Source organism: Sminthopsis crassicaudata, chromosome 2, assembly GCF_048593235.1.
Source record: "Sminthopsis crassicaudata isolate SCR6 chromosome 2, ASM4859323v1, whole genome shotgun sequence".
NCBI lineage: Eukaryota > Metazoa > Chordata > Mammalia > Dasyuromorphia > Dasyuridae > Sminthopsis > Sminthopsis crassicaudata.
The window spans coordinates 140,223,191-140,230,888 of record NC_133618.1 but is presented as its reverse complement, the minus strand read 5'-3'; the positions used below and the strand labels follow the sequence as shown (position 1 = coordinate 140,230,888).

At 41.9% G+C, this 7,698-nt stretch overlaps 1 protein-coding gene across 2 annotated transcripts in view; it reads left to right on the top strand.

Annotated features, from left to right (window-relative positions):
- The first annotated feature begins 1,091 nt into the window (after positions 1–1,091).
- The window catches only part of LZTS1 (leucine zipper tumor suppressor 1), a 77,317-nt gene continuing 70,710 nt past the window's right edge, over positions 1,092–7,698 (top strand). The window contains exon 1 of one of the 2 annotated variants that reach the window (XM_074287458.1): positions 1,092–1,272. The gene's annotated coding sequence lies outside the window, so the exon portion shown is untranslated. Of the gene's footprint in view, positions 1,273–1,394; positions 2,453–7,698 lie in introns of those variants that run through there. The other variant, XM_074287459.1, reaches the window with a different exon arrangement.

The window sequence follows — 7,698 nt, the reverse complement described above, 5'->3', positions numbered from 1 at the left end:
CTCTCCCTTCTCAAATGACTTATAAAATTGTACCTGGACCCACTTTTAAAATTGGTTTCTTTGCCCTCTCTTTTCAACCTATCTTTGTTTTCAGCCTATCTCATTGTTTGAAATAGGCTCTTCTCCCTCTTTCCTCTGGCAGATTCATCTGATGGAAGTCTTTCCCTGCCTTCAAGGACCAATTCTACCATGAAACCCTCCGTTACTTTCCCAGGGAAAAGTGGTCTCTCCTTTCATAAATTTCTTCTTGAATTTTGCCTGGGCTTGTCTTTTGTATTTCTTTCCTTCTCTTCTTACATCACAGGGGTTTTCATGCAAGTGTTTCCCTCCCATTTGATTAAGAGCTCCTTGAGAATCTAGACTATTAACAATTTCACTTTAACACGGGGACTTAATAAATATTTTTTGAAGAGAAGGCAACCAAATGGGTACCTTACTTGTACCTTGACCTTTTACCCAGAACTTAGCCTCTGAGAAGAATGAGTTGGGGAGCGACTCAGCTGACACCCACGGTGTCCCCCATCCAGTTACAAAAAGGTAACAGCGAAAGATGTCTTGGCAATAAACAGAGGAATTCTACACTTTTTTTTTTTTTTTTTCCCCTGCAGGGATATGAGGCAAAGAAAAAAGAGAGAATTGCAAAAGAGTTAAGTAGAAAATGGGGTGGGGAAGAAAGAAAGGAAAAAGTCATAAAAAGAAAAGGAAAGAAGGTGGGCTAGCGAATGAGGGTGGGGGGCAGGAAAGAAACAACCGGAATGAAAGTGAAAGGGAGAAAAAGTGAATGAAGAGAGGTTCAACTGAGGGTGGCAGTGGGACTTTGGGGGTAAGAAAAGGAAGACCAGCCAGCAGTAAGGAAATCAAGCTGGTGAATATTTGAAATGGGGGGGAGGGGGGAAAGAGACTGGCGGGGGGAGGGGGAAGGGGGGAATCCTGACAAATGTACAGCTGTCATGCAGGAAACAAAGGCTTTCTGGAAGAGCTCCCGGACCTCTGCTGCTGCTGGCGGCCGAGCCAATGAGCTGGGAGAACGGCGAGGTAGCCCCACCTCCGCCTGCCTGGCTGGGGTTCCTCTAGCTGGGGATGGATTGAGGAACAGAGGCTGGGCTGAGAGCCAAGTTGCCTGTAGGAGCTCGGTGCCTGGGAAAGCTTCCCTCAGAGCTGGCTGGCAGGCTGTGCCCGAGTAGAGAGAGCCTGAGCTGGAGAAGGCACTGAAAGTTTTTCTGCTTCTTACTCCAGGGGTCAGAGAGGGGACTAGCGGACAGATACCAGCAGGTAAGACACGAGCGCAGACTGCTGCTCTCCGGGAACGAGAAAAAGAAAAGAAAAGCCTGAACAAAAATTCTCATCAGCCCCAAGGCGAAAGGGGTGGGGGGGAGGGAGTTAAGGTCTGGGCAATGTGGGATCTAGTTACCTTCTGTTAAGTCTTTGGCTGCTGCTAGTAGTAGTGATGTCTCCGCTCTGGGCGCAGGGACGCTCAGTCTGTGTTTCTCCCTGACCTGTCTGTGCGTCTGTCTGTCTATCTGTCAGTGCCAATCTCTGTGCCTGCCTGTATATACTCAATCTCTTTCCAGCCCCAAGACTAACCTTGTTCCATAAAAGTACTCGGGTGACATTGGCGGCAGCTAGAACTCAGGCACCCGGCGCGCGCGGTGCGAACCAGCTGCAGGAGGTTCTCGGGGCAGCTGAAAGGCTAAGGAGCCTTGAACTTCACTAGCTGGCCATAGTAGTTACCATCTGGGAACCGGTGAGAGAGAGGGACCAGGATTGCTTGAGGAGCAAGCGCAAGGTCTGCGGATGAACTTGGCTCTTTGCTGAAACTGAACTCTGGGAGAATAAGCTAAGAGAAAGGGCAAGGAATCTGAGGTTTCAGGATGACTTCCCCAGAGCTTCAGGTCCATGGATGGGTCAATCAAGGATCTACAAGAGGGCAAAGCAATAGTGAGTCGGAGGAAGGGGGGAAGAAGGTAGAGGGAGAGAGAGTGACACAGAGACAGAGTGACAGAGACAGAGACACAGAGAGAGAAATGGAGAGAGACCGAGGTAGAGAAAAAGAGCTACACAGAGAGAGACGGAGCTGGGGGTGGGGGGCGGCGGGGTGCAGAAGACCCGAAATAAGCTCAAAGCAACGTTCCTTCCTTTCTCTCACACGCAGCCCTGAGGCGCACACTCCCTACCACATGCTTCCCTCTCACACATCAGACAGACAATACAATAACCCTCCTCGGAAGGGGGTAGGGGGAGCTGGGGGGAGCGGAGAGGAGGGAGAAAAGACCAAGACAGGTGGAGATATTCCAGTTTCTTGCTCCAAATGCAAAGGTTGGAAAGTGGGGGCTGGCTGGCGCACACCCATTTGCTGTAAAACTCGCCCACACTTTCCTCCACCCACGATTGTCTCAAATACTTGAAGAAACTGCCAGTGGGCTGTTTTGCTTCAGAGCCCTCAACCTCCCAGGTAAGTGGGCTTACTGCTCTTGTCATCGGAATATCTGAGTGCACTACTTCCCCATCCTCTCCATCCCCATCCCCATCCCCATCCATTTCCTCCCACTCCTCAAAATGTCTTTGTTCTGGAATCTCGGGAAACTTTCTTGGAAGAGTTCTTAAGAGCCTTTGGCAGGCAACGCTGTCAGATAAGGGTCTCCTGCTCTGCCCAAGGTGTAGTCAAATTGTGGGATGTACAGCCAAAGCAAGATGAACCTTTCTCACTTGGTTTTGGGAGAGAAGAAAGAAGTGTTTTTAACTGGAGTTGTTGTTTGTTTTTGTTTGTTTTGTTTTTTAGAACAAATTCGATGTTCTAGAGGAAAAGATATGCTTGAAGGGGAAAAGGGGATGAATATGCAAATAGTCTTTAGTGTGTTCCAGAGAGAAATAAAGGAGGGTGTGGGAGAGAGACAGACAAACACAGCTGAGAGAGAGAGAGATGGAGAGAGAGAGAGAGAGAGACAGAGAGAGAGAGAGAGAGAGAGAGAGAGAGAGAGAGAGAGAGAGAGAGAGAGAGAGAGAGAGAGAGAGAGAGAGAGAGAGAGGCAAAAAAGAAAAGAAAAAGAGAGAGTAAGCTATGGAGAGATACAAAAACAGAAACTGACAATAACATCCATTGCTAGTACTGGGGTTTGGAAAGAAGTGGTTTGCCTCTGAGGAAGAGGGCAACATAATCTATGGTTGGGAGTCTGTGGATGATGGCCACATGTAATAAGTAAGAACACCCTGTTGATGGGCAGCTCAGTCCATTTCTCAGTTGCTATTTCATTTGCTAACTCCATCTTCACAATGTCCCAGAAAAAGTAGATTGGTGAGCACCCCCATTCCATAGATGAAGGAACTGCAGGCACTGAAAGGGAAAATTACTTATTCAGGGTCACCTAGCAACTAAGGGACAAAATTAGGTATAGCACCACCACCACCCCCAATCTTGCCTTCTCTCCCAGGTCTCTCCATCAAGAAGGACATGCTGTCTAAATATAGATATGAGTGGAATTGGGAAGTATTTTTTGGTAGGAGGAGTAACAATAGTCTCCTTGGAAGGTATGAGTATATGAGGAAGAAGAGCAAGGGGAAAGGATTCAGGTTGTATGCCTGCAAGAGAGATGATGTTTAATAATAAAACATGTATTAGCAACTGAGAAGGAGCCAGTATTGAGGCTTAGATTCAAGGCATCTTTTGGGAATACTGACCACATGATTTTGGACAAGTTCATTTAACTTTTTAGTGCCCTAGGCCTTTTTCTAAAACTAAATTACAGAGAAAGTGCAAAACTGCATTGATAGTGTTTCCTATACTACTGAAATCACAGGTACTGTTCTTGTTTCTATTCCTTGTTTCTTGCTATAGATGCCAGAGTGTTAATCATCAAACATTTATTAAGCACCTACTATATTCCAGGCACTATTGTCATACTTCTGGAGAGGAAGGTAGATGTTGTAAATATATAAGAAAGAGTCATGGGAGAATTGTGTACTTGTGGGGATCAGAGAATGTATATTGATATGTTGATCAAAAGGTGAACAGCTGTGAGTTTCCTTCAGTCCACAGACATAAGAGTGTGCTGATTTTCTCATGCTATCTGGCTGTAGACAGTAGCCCTTATTCAAAACAACTTGGCTGTGTCAAAATCCCTGCCTCTATCCAACAGAAAAAAATATCAGGGGGAAAACTATGTTTCATGTCCATCTTTCTGATCTTGTGCTCCCAAAGTTTTGAGCCACAAAATAATATAATAGAAAGCTCAATGGACTTTTGAATAAGGTTTGACAAGGCTAGTGAAATCTAACCCTCTATAACCAGGAAAAAAAAAATTTATATATATATATATACATATATATATATATATATATACACATACAGAGAGAGAGAGACAGACAGACAGACAGACAGAGAGACAGACAGAGACAGAGAGAGACAGAGACAGAGACAGAGACAGAGACAGAGACAGAGAGACAGAGAAAGAGACAGAGACAGAGAGAGCCAGGAAAGATCTACTTAACTTCTTCAATTTCCTCATTTACAAAAATGTAAGACCCTTACTGCTTAGTTCACTAAGATGGGAAGGCTTATTGTGAAGAAGTAAAGATGAGATATTATTAGATTTGTGACTTCCTCTTGGCTAATCAATGTATATTAAACACCTAAGATGGTTCCTGTCCAGAAACTTAGAATTCATTTGGGACAACAAAAGTGATGGGAAATTGGGAGTCCATTGAAGGGAGAGGTCTGTATGAGCTTAAACAATAGCACCAAAATCTACATAGTCTTGTGTGCTTATAACTGCTTTGTATATGTGATTTCATTTTTTCCTTCTAACAACTCTGGAAAGAAGATAGTGAAAGTATTATCATCCCTATTTTAAGGATGACATAACTTAAGGTTTTTAAAAATAGAAGTTAGTTAGTTGAACTTGAACTCCAGCTTCTGATTCCAAGAACAGGATTTACTATCAAGTCATGACTCTGACATTTACTAGCTTGTCTGACCCTATGCAAAGCATTCTCTGAACTTTGGTTTCCTTGTCCATAAAATGGGGGTGCTAAAAATGGCACTATATAACTAGCTGGGTAGTTGTGAGAAAAGCACTTTTTTTAAACCATAAATAGCTATCTCCCCTCCCCCACTTCCTGAAGGATGAATAGCTGGAGAAGACTTCATAGAGGAACTGAACTTTGAAGAACGGGAAAGATGGTCCTAGATGCAGTAGGAAACTTCTCACTTTCCAAGCAAATAGGTCAATCTGTTGACTCAACTTAATTATAAATTCCTTGACAGCAGGGATCATAATAATTTGTCAATACATATTGATAAGCCAAGCAGAGAATCAGTGCTGATTGTGTAGACAAGTCATCTGCCTGAAATGGGGAGATATGAATTTTTCTCCCAAGAGAAAAGTCTGTTTTTCTTACACCATATGGAGACAGACCTTAAACCTTCTCTTTCTAACTCTTGGTTCTGAAGTAGCTAACTAGAGGTGAGGGCAACAACTAATTGCTTAGAATGTCATAAGAGATGAGTCTGCAATGAGAGCTAAAGCGTTCAAGCTCATGGTATTTAGACATATAGTGCCTGTTGAAAGTAAAAAATGCCTTGTTCTTTCAGGATACTCTGAATCACATTATGGTTTCCATTCTATCTGGCAAGACTACTTACCAAAAGAAAACTTTACCTACTTCATTCATTTGTGATGTCCTGGGAGTAAGTACTCCTTTCAATAATGCAGATTGCAACACCTCTGCTCTGGCCAAAAATTTTATTTTTGACTATGACTATTTTGATCATTAGTCTTTCAATGTTCCATTATTCCATGCTCAAATTTATCCTTAAAGGCTTGATAGAATCTAACAGAACTCTAGTCACTATCATAACTTTGTAGAACCAATAAATGCTTGAAGTGGATTGTCTTATAGACATTTCAAAATCAGCATATATATATGTTTATTTTCCTCTTCAAACTTTCTTTTTTGCCCAACAATCCTCTTATTGTTGAGGGCACCATTATATTCCCAATCACCCAGGCTCACACATATCCATCCCATCTAACCATTTTGTTGTCAAATATTTATCATATCTACCTTCACAAAATCTCTACTATATGTCACTTCTCCATTGGAATTCAGGCCCTTATTTCCTCTTGCATAGAGTATAGTAATAGCTTTGTCTAACTCTAACTGGAGTGGGGAGAGCCCCACTCCAATCCATCTTCCATTCAGCTGCCAAAGTGACACTCATTCAATAAAATTCCTAGCTCTCTATAATCTAAATATCAAATAAAAAGCCCTTTGGCATTAAAGTCATTCCTAAACTGGTATCTTCCTACATTTCCAGCTTCATACATCTTACTCCACTGCACATGATACAGCAGGACTGGACTTACCAGGTTTTCTGGATGCTCTGTCATTCTTCTGGACCCCTTCTCATTTTCCTGAACTCCCTGCTGCTTTTCTGGACCTCTTGTCATTTTTCTAGACTCCTTGCCATTTTTCTGGGCTTCCTGCCATTTTAATGGATTCCCACCAGCTTTTCTGGATTCCTTGAGGTTTTTCTGGATTTTTTGCCTTTGCATTGGCTGGCTCCCAAACCTATGTTGTTCCCTTTCCTCACCTTCACTTTGTGACTTTTTTTGTTGCCTTTGAGCATCAAATTAATCCAACCTTCTTCAGGAGGCCTGACCTGGTTTCTGCCTCATTCCTCTTCTCCCATTAAGCCCATGCATTGGGATACTCTTAATTATCTCCTGTATCTACAGATTTTATTTTCCTGTCGACTCCTCTATTAGAATGTGAACTTTTAAGGGCAGGGACAGTATTTTTGAACTTTTTTTGTTTCTACAACCTTGACAGGCAGTTAAAACTACAGCATGGCATTAGAGAAAAAGTTGGATCAATTAAAATAACCTATACACTTTCACAGACTTCACTAGATTATAAACTCCTGGAGGACAAGAACTATCTATGTCTGGCCTCCTTTGTAGGTATTTAGTTGACCTGTGGATGATAATTTGAATAATGAAAATAGGCTAGCCAAATTTATCCAAGTAAAGAGATAAGCAAGACTTGTAATTAGCATACTAAGTGGTGATGGGGGATTGCTCCAGTAGAGTTAGAGATGGGCTCAATCTTTTAAGTAGGTTAAGCATTTCCTCTTTGAAATCTCATTTGGCCTCTAGATTTCTTCAGCACTTTCTCCCAAACTAGTTCAATGCCAAACTTTTTTTTAGCATAGTCCACATCCATTTCTTACCAAATATTGAAACAATGGATTTCTAATCGAATTTTTACAAAAATAACAAAATTTATTTTATCCTCAGTTTTTTCTATCTAATACTAAAATGAATTCCTAATTTCTGGTACTTTATAATTCTAGTACCCAATAAATTCCTAAATCTTTTGGCTAGGGCTTTCTTGGTTGTTTTTTGTTTATTTTTATTTTGTTTTTGTTTTGGGTTTGGCTTTTTTGTTTGTTAATTGATTGTGGGGGTTTGGGGATTTTGTTTTGTTTGTTTTATTGTTAGGATTTTGTTTTGTTTGTTTTGTTTTAAGGATTTTTGTCGTTGCTACTGCTGTTGTTGTTTTGGTCTTCTTGAGCTAAATAATGTTTAAGACCACTTTCAAAGAGTTGTCAGAGCATGAGGAAAATGTACCAAAAGAAAAGAAAGGAAGAGATCAGAAAGGAGAAAGAGAGGAGAAACTGGGAAGGGGCAGAAGAGATTA